The following is an 11980-nucleotide window of genomic DNA, read 5'->3' as shown; positions in this document are numbered from 1 at the left end:
CCCCAGTTAATCTGCATTTTAGCACATTTTTGGTCTTGCCTGAGCTGTCTGGAGCCATTTTCCACTGTGAAGAGCTTCACTTTGTAAACCCTAGGGAGACCTAACCATATTCTCTGTTTAACTTCCCTGGCAACAGCCCCAAGGAACAAATATTTGTTTTAGCCTAAGAAGATGGTTTAAGTGAGCTCACACATCCTCATCTCTGTTCAATTATTGTGTCCTTCGCTCATCCAACTTGGCTTTATGAGGATGGGAATTTTCACATTCATATAGCATAAAACAAAACAGAAAAGGCTTATTTAAATATGTGGAAAATACAAGGAGGACAAAGGAAAAATCTGTCTGTCATTTTAATGGGAAAACAGAGTTGCGAATAGATGCAAAGATGATTGGGGTTGTTTTGTTGATTTCTTTGCTTCATTCTTCACAAAGAAAGTTGTTTTACGATTATGACAGTTCATTTTTCCATACTCCTAGTCCTTGATAAAAAGAAGTAAATAATATCTTCCTTATCTAATTATTCTTTACAGCTGTAGGAGCTTGATGCTCATGCTCAAGTAAATGGAGAACTACAGGAAGAACATCAGCTATTGTTGTCAATAAGTCAATGGGCAAGCTATAAAAACATTAGCAGTTTTCATCATGAACTCATGAAGGACTTTGGGGCTTTCTAAAGAATTGGTGAAGTGCTAAAGTAGTGTCTTTATTTAAAAAAGAGGATTTGGGGAATTGTCCACCAGTCTTGCTAAAGATGAAGCCACTACAAGGACATGGTGAGAGAAGCAATGGTGGCTGGATTTTAGGTAGAAAGGTAATAACTGAGAGACGGGCAGAGAGAGGGCAACAGTATTTTCCTACTTTTCTATTTAGATACAGATTATGTGGATTTATAAGCAGTTAAAGGTTATGGAGGACTTAATTTTTAGTTAATTTCAAAGTATTTGTTACTTCTGTAGGGTAGGATAACAGTGGATAAAAGGAGAATTAACAGTTGGAATTACTTTTGACCTCACCAATGCTTTTGAAGTTCTTAATCATGTTTTCTTTAGCAAACAAGAAAAATAACAGGTTTTTTAAAAACTGCAGCAGTTCACAAAGTAATTGTCAATGGTTTGATGTGAAACTGGGAGAACATTTTCAATAGTCTGCCTTTTGGGTCTGCACATTAGTGAATAGTATTTAATACTTTTATGCTAAATAGCACTGTAAAACTCTTACATGCTAGTCTAGATTTTTTTTGTGTGTTTTTTGACATCTGTGTTTTGAATGAACTTTTATTTTGCTTTAGTAGTTCTTTGGCTCACACTTTGCATCTTACTTTGTGTGATTTTTCCATCTATGATAGATTCTGACATCCCAGAATTAGTTTCTTTACAAGCTGACATGTAGACTACACTGAACTAGCCATAAAATATGGTACTTGAATATCAGCAGGGTTTCCCCCTCCCCCAGCACAATTGGAACTTGGAAATAAAGAGATATTATTTGTCTAAATCAGGACAGGATGATGTGTTTGGGTAGTTGTTCCTTTAGAAAGTAAACACCTGTATTAAGTGGTTGTTTTTTTTTTTTTAAACTTCAGTGGAAATACTTGTCTGTGCGCAAGGAAAATGACATACCAGATAAACAGAAAGCAAGTAAAACTACAGTCAGGTTGCACATTGTCGTGGTTTTGTTAGTGGGGGGGGGGGGCCCTAAGGTGGTAGCTCCTGTAGGAAACTGCTAGAAGTCGCTCCCCTTTGTTTAGTGGACTCAGCCGGCCCTAGGGCGGACCTGCTGCTGGCCAAGACCAAGCCAATTGGTAGCAGACTGTCCCGTGATAACGCCTCTGCGATAACGTATTTAAGAAGGGGAAAACAGGAAAAAAGAAGAGAGAAGAGAAGATGTGAAGAAGCTGAGTGGGGGCAGAGGCGCAGAGGGGGAGGCGCAGGCCTCATGGGCCTTGCAGGCCTCACCCTCTGGCCTCTCGCCAGGCAGCCGACTGGGCCCAACTCGGCCCGGCCCGCCTGCAAGAAGTGGAGAGGAGATGAGAAGTGAATAAGATATAAAAAGATCCTGAGAGACATCTACCAGCCTGTTGTGAGGAACGGCTGCAGATGCCAAGGTCAGTTCAGAAGGAGGGGGAGGAGTAATGCGGCTCCTGGCCAAGATTCCCCTGCAGCCTGTGGTGACGACCATGGTGAAGCAGGTTGTCCCCCTGCAGCCCATGGAGGTCCACGGAGGAGCAGAGATCCGCTTGGAGCCCGTGAAGGACCCCGTACCGGGGGAGGTGGATGCCTGAAGGCAGCTGTGGCCTGTGGAGGGCCCACTGGGACAGCTGTTTTAGAGGGACTGCACCCGTGGAAGAGATGACCCACGCCGGAGCAGTTCCACAAAGGACTGTGGCCCGTGGGAGGGACCCCACGATGGAGCAGGGGAGGAATGTGAGGAGTTCTTCCCCCGACCATGAAGCAGCGGCGTAAAACAACGTATGATATGATGAACTGACTGCAACCCCCATTCCCTCTTCCCCCCTTGTACCGCTCGGGGGGGAGGGGGGGGAAGGTAGTAGAGGTAATGTTGAGCTTGGGAAGAGGGAGGGGTGGATGGAGGTTATCTTGTTCTCTGTCTCATTATCCTGCTATTTGTAGTAATAAAGGAATAGTTTTCCCCAAGTCGAGTCTGTTTTGCCCGTGACGGTAACTTTAAGGATTTCTCCCTGTCCTTATCTCAAACCTCGAGCCATTTTTCTTATATTTTTCTCTCCCTGTTCTCTCGGAGGGTGGGGGGAGTAAGAGAGAGACTGCGTAGTCTGGTCCTGATCGGGGCTGAACTACGACACACATGATCTTAACTAGCAATCTAAATTTTATGCCTTTTCTATAACATCCATATTTTTGATGGTGCAACTGAGTAGTCCTTCATTTATATATTTTATAAGAAAAGTGAAATTTGAGTTACTCCTCTGCACTTCTGCCACATGATGATTATGGGGAGAATGTATACAAGATGCTGGTAAGATGCTGATGAACCATGAAGATCAATTTTTCAGATGAACTTCATCAAATAATTTGAACCAAGCTAATCTAATTTGCTGCATAATTGTCTGCTTCTTTCCACAGATGTTTCTTTCTTCTGAAAATGTCTGATACAGTACTTGTCAGCAGGTGTTTCCAGCTGAGAAAAATATGGGGCTTGCTTGCATTGTCAATTACAATAGAAAATAGTCCTAACTTTTAATGAAAATGTTATTCTAAAAGGAGGTTTCAGCAGTGTAGAAAAAAGGCTTTTTGTAGTGTTTGACTGGAAGAAGAAATGTGCATATACATTTTGTGTTGCGTTCTAGAAACTCACAGATTGGTGTCTTTTTTTTTTTCCTGAGTTTTTATTACTTCCTTTTCAATCAAAGACCTTTAAACCAACTTTATTCATTCTGTAAGATCTCTTAAAATTCCTGTGTTTATCTTCAATGTAATTTATTATTAGTTATTTGTTTTAAAAACAAATACTTCAACTGTGTAAAAATGTTGAGATGTATGTAAATAAATTAGTCTTATTTGGTCTTTAATAGGTAATGAAATGTTTTTAGTCTTTGGTACCAAGTAGAATTGAGCAGCCCTGTGCATGGCTTTCTATACACAATAGCTTTCACCCAAATTCTCTGGTGGTTGCTCTGGGGAAGAGAGTAATACTTTCATCCAAGGGAATGCATAAAGACATCTTTTAAGTGACTTCTTCATTCTTCTTAAGACTTCTTAATTGTCAGATCTTACTCAGCTGGTAAATTAATCTGGATCAGAATAGGCTTCTCAAAATATTTGAAGCATAATGTTATATTTCATAGCTTTAATTTGTTGACAGACAGCACTGTTGAGGCTTTAGCTCTTTTCATTTTGTATACCACCATACATACTCTAACAGTTACAAAGGCTTTTTTACATTCTTCTGCTTACCATTAGATTTACAAATTGTGTCCATGATTGCTATTCAGTTTACTTTCCTGTTTGTGGGAAGTGAGCAGTGTAAAGTAAGGAAGGGTAAATTTGAGGCACCTATTCCTAAGCAGATACACTGAAAATGTTTCACTTTTGGCCTTTGGATGGCATAGATCTGACAGTGAAAGATTTCCTGGACATTGCATATCACTGTGCACAAGATTAATCTTGTTTCTTGGAGCTGGGTTGTTGACTGTGAGGGTTTCAGGTATGATGAATGGAGAATTGTGTCAAACTGCTAAAAACATGGTAGATGCTTGTGATGTTGCAGAATCCCAGATTGGCTGAGGTTGGGAGGGACCTCTGGAGTTCATCTGGTCCAGCCCCCTGCTCAAGCAGGGCCACCTACAGCCATTTGCCCAGGACCATGTGCAGATAGTTTTTTAATATCTCCAAGGATGAAGACTCCACAACTTCCCTGGGCAGCCTGTGCCAGCGCTCGCTCACCCTCACAGTAAAAAAGTGTTTCCAGGTGTTCAGACAGAGCCTCTTGTGTTTCAGTTTGTGCCCATTGCTTCTGGTCCTGTCACTGGGCACCACTGGAAAGAGCTTGGCTCCAACTTCTTTGCACCTTCAGATATTTATATACATTGATGAGATCCTCTCTGAGCCTTTTTTTTCCTTTCCAGGTTGAACAGTCCCAGCTCTCTCAGATTTTCCTCATAGGAGAGATGCTTCAGTCCCTTAATTATAGATATGTTCCTTTGTTGGACTCTCTCCAGTATGTCCATGTCTCTCTTGTGCTGGAGAGCCTAGAACTGGACACAGTACTTGAGGTGTGGTCTCACCAGCACTGAGTTGAGGGAAAGAATCACCTCCCTCAACCTGCTGGCAATACTTCATCAAATGCAGCCCAGGATACCATTAGCCACCTTCCTAAAGACCATCTAATTGCTCAGTGTGCAGAGTTCACAAAGATTTTGTAACATTTTAAATTAGTTTAAATTAGGAGGCATCTTGGGAAGGGTAGGAAGTTGTAAGGAAACCAATCATGTCTTCTGTTCTTCTGACTCATTTACAAAATAATTGAAATTATGATGATGTTCCTAAAGTGCTGCTACTTAAGGTTTTCTCTTTAGCACATTTGTATGTACCATTTTATAATGAAAATAATTAAGACAGAAAGCATCATTTTATGTTGTAAAACAAAGATCATTTAAAAAGAAAAAAAAAAAAGACTAACTTTATTTACCCCAAGTTTTTCTTTTACAGTAATTCTGTTTTTTAATGCTACCATCAAACTCTATTCTTCCTCAGCTGTTTCTCCTTCGCTGAAAATTAGTATTATAACAGCAAACCAATAAATGTTAGGAAGCATGAAAATGGAAAAAATCTCAAGATGTTACACAGAAGAGAGTAGACGTCCTGGGCTTTGGACAATCCCTGTCAAGGTACTCTGTGCAGCAGTCTTTCCCCTCTGTGATTCATGCAGTCCATTAACACATGGGCAAAGGAAGAAAGAAAGCTTTCTACAATGAATTTGACATGTGGCCATTGAAGCAGTAGGGTAGAGGCAACCGAGCATTAAAATTTAACTGGGCAAATCAACAAAAAAGGTAGCTTAATAATTTTGTGACAGGAGCTATGTAACTCAATTGTTTGCAGTAATAGGTGATTGCCCTTGATGGCCCAGAAGGTCACTTCAATGCTGTGTTGCTACTTCCTAATTGTTAAGCTGCCCCATGACAGGTAAATATTACTTGGTTTTGGCTTTTTAGCTAATTTTTATAAGTCTAATTCTGCTGTGAATGATTTTCTGCTCTGCTCAATTCATATGTTAAAATAAAGACAGAATAAGTCATCAGAATTAATGGTTTCCAAGATGAGAAAAGCAAACATGCTGGGTTTTTTCTCTCCTTTTTGTTTATGTACTACATAATATTTTGCATTCTTCCAACAGTGCTTGTGGTGGTGTTTGTACAAGGCATATAATGAAGAAGTATAAAAGTTCTAGTTTACTAAATGATATTTTAGGTAAATAAAAATGTGTAAACCAATACTGCGGGTTTTTTTCTGTTTTTCAGAAGATCTTCTCTAATAAGTGGAAAACACTTCTCATCAAAATAAGCAGTAAGAGAACTGGTAGCGGTTAGAGCTGTTACTCAATTACTTGATTTATCAGAGATTCCGTCTGTCAACCAGAAAACACACACACACACACACACACGGCAAATAAAACTGACTTTTACAAACAACAGTAAAAGAGTTGTTATTTTAAAAGTGCTGATTTCTAGGCCAGGAAAAGGAGGTTGCATAGAAAATGAGAGTAGAGTTGCATAGAAAATGAGAGTAGAGTTCTCAGTTTAGTCAGAATTTTAAAAATAAGGTCAAAGACAATAGCAGCAGCAGATAGCTGCATGTCACCTCTTCCAGAGCCTTGTATGCCAGAGAGCCTGCTCATGCTGCTGTCTTATTACTGCAATTGCTCAAAATGTCTGTCAAATTTCCCATGCTGCGTATAAGCTGCTTGCATAAAAATAAACCATTAGCATTTTAACACCTCAGCAATAAAAAGTTTTGGCTTTGAAAACTCTTGTCTTGTTTCATAGTTAACATTCAGTATTTCATTAATCTTAGTTAGTGTGGCACTATCCTCTATGTCCAAGGTTACTAGAGTTGACAGTGATGTATTCAGTTACTCCTAGGGTTAGGTGTAGTTAATTAACTACATAAGTCTGTTTTATTACCTGTCTTTCTAAAAATTAGTTTTGAGGACAGTCTGAAGTTCATATTAGCTCTTGTATTCAGCTGTCTCTTTAATGTTAGCCATATGGGTTCAATTACCAGCTAAAGAACAGCCTTGGAAAGTCAAAAAGCAGTTACAAAGCTGAAGATGACCCTGCTTAGCTGTCATGTTTGCAGGAAGAGAACATAGGAAATCTTTGCAGTAGATGTTAGTCCACTCAAGCACACATAGTCACATTACCACTAGCTTTTCTGATCTTCATGGGATCTGTTATAAAATGAAGCCAGAGCCTGTATGGCTATGAATTTAAATAGCCACTTATTGGTTAATTTGAATGCAAACAGAGGGAAACCAGCTCTAGAGCAAGACAAAATCAGCACATGGCTTAGCGCTGCTGCTGCCGTTAAGTTAGTTTTGGTAAAAACAGAAATCTCCTGTTGATGGAAAACTATTTAGTTTAAGGATTGAGGGAAGCTCTGCATCTCAAAGGATGTTAAGAAAAAAAACTGAGGAAAAACTGCCTGATGGGCATCACATGGCCACATGCTGGCCACATAAAGAACAGTGCAACAACGTACGAATACTGCCCATAGCTGACACCACAGGTGAAATCCTTTTTAGATCGTGTGTGTAAGTCTGCAACAAAAAATATTAGCTGGGATGGCCCCACTCCTGAGTCAAGCATGCAGAACTAATGAATAGATTATCATGTATACTTGGTGTGTGCATAGACAGATATGTGTTTGTGTTATGAAGGCACTTTTGATGATCATTAAAGGGAAATGTGGTCCCACTGCTGGTGTTCTGTTTCATATAGTATTGCTTGCCCTGCTGCTTGGGCTTCTGATTTCTTGCTTGTGTTTGGTCTGGTATTGCACTACACCCCACATTCATCTCAGGGCTTGGCTGTAATTTAGATGCAACAGAAGAACATGATGGGAAGTGTTCTTATCTCTGGCTAAGGGATAAGGGAGTGAAGCAGAAATTCAGTGAGTTGTCCAAGGACAGCAGAAATTCAGTGACTTGTCCAAGGCCACAGAGGAAGCCTGGAACAGAGCTAGGACTTGAATGGAAAACAATTTTGCCTCAACCACCAAATTATGGCTTCTTTTTTAGTCAGCTGATACATTTGTAACTTAATCACTAACTCAGCTCCTCAGTGAATTTTGTTAAAAAAAAGAAGTGTGGTGGGCTGACCCCAGCCAGCAGTGAAGCACTCGCACAGCTGCTCGATCCCTCCCTGCTCCCAGCAGGATGGGGGAGGCCCTAGGAAGAACAAAAGTGAGAAAAATTGTAAGTCGAGATAGAAACAGTTTAATAAGTTAATGTGGAATATATCTTTGACCAGTTCAGGTAAACAGTCTTGGCTGTGTCACTTCCCAGCCTCTTGCCCAGCTCCAGCCCACTCACTTGAAGGGACAAAGTGAAAAACAGAGAAGTCCTTGATGCTGTGCAAGCACTGCTATGCAATAGCCAAGACACTGGTGCGTTATCAGTGCTGTTTTAGTTACAAATCCAAAACACAGCACAATGTGGGCTGCTGTGAGGAAAGTTAACTCCATTCAGCCAGACTCCGTACAGAAAGTTTGAGGTTTTTTCGATTTGGTTTCATCTTGCATCAACATCGAAGTTCTTGTTACAATAATGTTTTAAATTTATTTTTAAGGCAGAAGTCCTCTAACCTCTTGTCAGAATGTCAACAGTGCTGTAGTCAGAACAATCCCATGGGATATGGGGGACTCAGATTTAAGGCCTTGCTCTGAACTTGGTGCAGCTACTTACCTGTGAGTCCTGTGCCGCTTTTGCATCACGTGGACACTGATCTTGGGCTCCTGTTACCACAACCATCTATCTTGTAAATATAAAGCCTTCTAAAAAAGCATTGTTAAAATGAATATGCTTCAATGAAAAGATAAAATTGCAAAAAAAAAAAGCTTAATAATTTTATTGAAAAGTTTATTTTAAGTATAATTATTTATGTCAGCCTCTGATCTCCCCATAAATCTTGCCTCTACCTAATCTCTGCTCCTGTGCTGCAGATGTGAAACTTGAAAAGTGCATGAAAATACATATAAAACATTTTTTGCGAAACAGATACTAATTGATCCTAATCAGTTTACTGTTATATTGACCATTATATTACTGTTATATCAGCTGCTCCCAGTATACAATCTATACAGGTATGCCAGGACAGGATTTAAGTAAACAGAAGTTCTAATGTGCTTCCTAGGAATGTGTTTGACTACCAAACCAAATAATTCATGCATGTAGTTAGAGAGTTTAAAATAATCTGTACTGTATTTAAAATTATGGGGTTTTACTATTATCTGCTCCTTCATTTAGAAACTGTATTTCAATTTCTTTACCTGCTGATTGAAATATGAATGTTTTAAATTTCTATGTAAGTCCATTTTATACTGCTAGATCTCTAGGAAAAAAAAGATGACAGGTTGTTAAGTATGATTCCCAAAATGTATGTTAAAGTAGTAAAAAGAGAAAAAAAAATCCCTTATTTTGGAAAAGTGGAGGTACTGAGTATTAATCAGATGACAGCCCTAAATTAGCACAATGATCTTGAATGGATTTGAGTATTTCATCCTGATGGAGGAGCTGCTTATTTAGTACAAATATATTATGAAGGCATAGGAGAACAGGGGTAGGTATAACTTTTCTTGTGGAAAACTCTTCTAATTAAGATGTGCTTATTGTGAAAACACAGTAAAATTACAAACTGCTTGTATGTCTTTCACAAACGTAATTCATTTTCACTGAACAAGTACAACCTTAGTTACAACCTCAAAAGTAAGGTATAAATACCTTCACAGGCTGAATTTCACCCAAAATTAAGGTTTAGCCTAAAATTCATATATTATTACTGAAAAATTACAGCCATGGACCAATATTTTTGACAACAAAAGACTAAACCTAACTCCTTTAGTCTGTTAAGGTTGTTTGCTTGTTTTAAAGGAGTTGCGGAAATGTAAGCACAGAAAACTTGTTCTCAGACAGTTTGCTTCATATAAGTGAACTGAATCATGGATATGCTAAAATGCTGTTGTGGTTTAACCCCAGTCAGCAACCAAGTACCACACAGCTACTCACCCTACCTCCCCCTCCTTGAGGGGATGGAGGAGACATTCAGAAAGAATGGAAAACTCGTGGGTTGAGATAAAGACAATTTACTAGGACAGCAAAGGAAAAGATAATAATAATATAATAATAATAATAATGGATAATAAAATATACAAATGCACAATTCCTCACCTCTCACAACTCGAGGACCAATACAGCCCGTCCTGAGCACCAATTGCGGAACGAAACTGAAAGCGATCTCAAAACGATCCTGAGACAGAAAGAGAGGAAGAGAGTTGCCCACCAGCCAACCCCCCTTATGTACTGAGCATGATGTCTATGGTATAGAATACTTACTTTACACAGTTTGGATCAGCTGTACTGACTATACTGCTCTCAGCTTCTTGCACCTGCACATTAGCAAAACATGGGAAGCTGAAAAAGTCCTTGTTCTCTTTAGCAACAGCTAATAACATCAGTGTACTATCAACATTCTTCACATGCCAAATTCCATACTAAATCCAAAACACAGCAGCTACCGGGAAGAAAATTAGCTCCATCCCAGCCAAAACTAAGATAAATGCTGAAGATACCCTGATATCCTGGAAAGATTTATCATAATACACAATAGGCTTCCTTTGTTAGTTAATAATAAGAAGTATTTTAAGGGCCCTGTTCTCAGGCAAACAGAGCCGCTGCCAGACTGCTCCAATGCCTGCTGTTCTCACGCTTATCTCAGGCCTGAAGATGAAGATTGATCTGGAAACTGGTTATATGTCATCTTGCTTGCTCTCCCTCCTATCATCCCTTAGAATTTCTGACAGTCTTTCTCAAGGATGGAACTGAAAAGTAACTGCCTGGAGACAGATATGAAGAGGACTTTGCCCTGCCTTCCATTTCGTCTGTCTTCTTTAATCTTCTAGATCTCTTATGGGTTTGTCTTTAACCATCCAACATTTTCAGTTTTCCCTTTGGCTGATTTTCTTTCTCCTCCTACACTTTGAGAGGGAGAGAAAATGTTAACTCTGAGGGGAGTGAATAAACCGAGCACATCTTCAGCGTGGGACTTTTGCCATTTCACAATGTGAGATTAAGAAGGTGCACAAGACAGATCTTAGCTAGATCCTGCTCTGTACACCACAACAGGCCTGCTGAAGTAAGCAATCTTAATTTTTAAAACTAATTCTAAGGCATTTACAACTGCATGAAAATACATATCAAACAAGAAATTTTAAAGCAGCAATTTGATTGGATTTCTTGTGTTAACTTTTTAAAAGCAATACATATTAGAGATAAATACAAGTCTGGAAAGATGCTGATTTATAGCCAATATACTGCAACTAGCCTTTCAAACAGAACAAATGTGCACAAATAATGTGAAGATGTATTGATTTTGCATGGCAAGGTTTTGGTAGCGAAGGGCTACAGGGGTGGCTCCTGTGAGAAGCTGTCAGAAGCTTCCCCCATGTCTGACAGAGCCAATGCCAACCGGCTCCAAGATGGACCTGCCACTGCCCAGGGCCAAGCCCAGCAGCGATGGTGGTAGCGCCTCTGTGATAACATATTTAAGAAGAGGGAAAAAAAACCTGTGGTACAAACAACTGCAGTGGAGAGAGGAGTGAGAATATGAGAGAGAAACAACCTTGCAGACACCAAGGGCAGTGAAGAAAGAGGTGGAGGAGTAATATTGCTTCCGGCAGAGATTCCCCTGCAGCCCGTGGTGCAGCCCATGGTGAGACCGGCTGTCCCTCTGCAGCCCGTGGAGGCCCACAGAGGAGCAGAGACCCACCTGCTGCCTGTGGAGGACCCCCCGTTGGGGCAGGCCTATATGCCTTGAAGGAGGTTGTGGCCCATGGGAAGCCCACGCTAGAGCAGGCTCCTGGCAAGGCCTGTGGCCCCGTGGAGAGAGGAGCCCAGGCTGGAGCAGGTTTGCTGTCAGAACTTGGGACCCCATGGGAGACCCACGCTGAAGCAATCTGTTCCTGGGGGACTGCAGCCCATGGAAGGGACCCACACTGAAGCAGTTCATGGAGGACAGCTTCCTGTGCAAAGGACCTCATGCTGGAGCAGGGGAAGTGTGTGAGAAAGAAGGAGTGTCAGAGGCAATGTGTGATGAACTGTCCATAACCCCGCCGCTCTGGGGAGAGGAATTAGAGAAATCGTGAGTGAAGTTTAGCCTGAGAAGAAGGGAAGGGTGAGGGGAAAGTGTTTTAAGATTTGCTTTTATTTCTCATTATCCTATTCTGAT

This window comes from Chlamydotis macqueenii, chromosome 1 (assembly GCF_036417535.1).
Source record: "Chlamydotis macqueenii isolate bChlMac1 chromosome 1, bChlMac1.mat, whole genome shotgun sequence".
NCBI classification, from domain to species: domain Eukaryota; kingdom Metazoa; phylum Chordata; class Aves; order Otidiformes; family Otididae; genus Chlamydotis; species Chlamydotis macqueenii.
Note: the sequence above shows the minus strand (reverse complement) of the source record.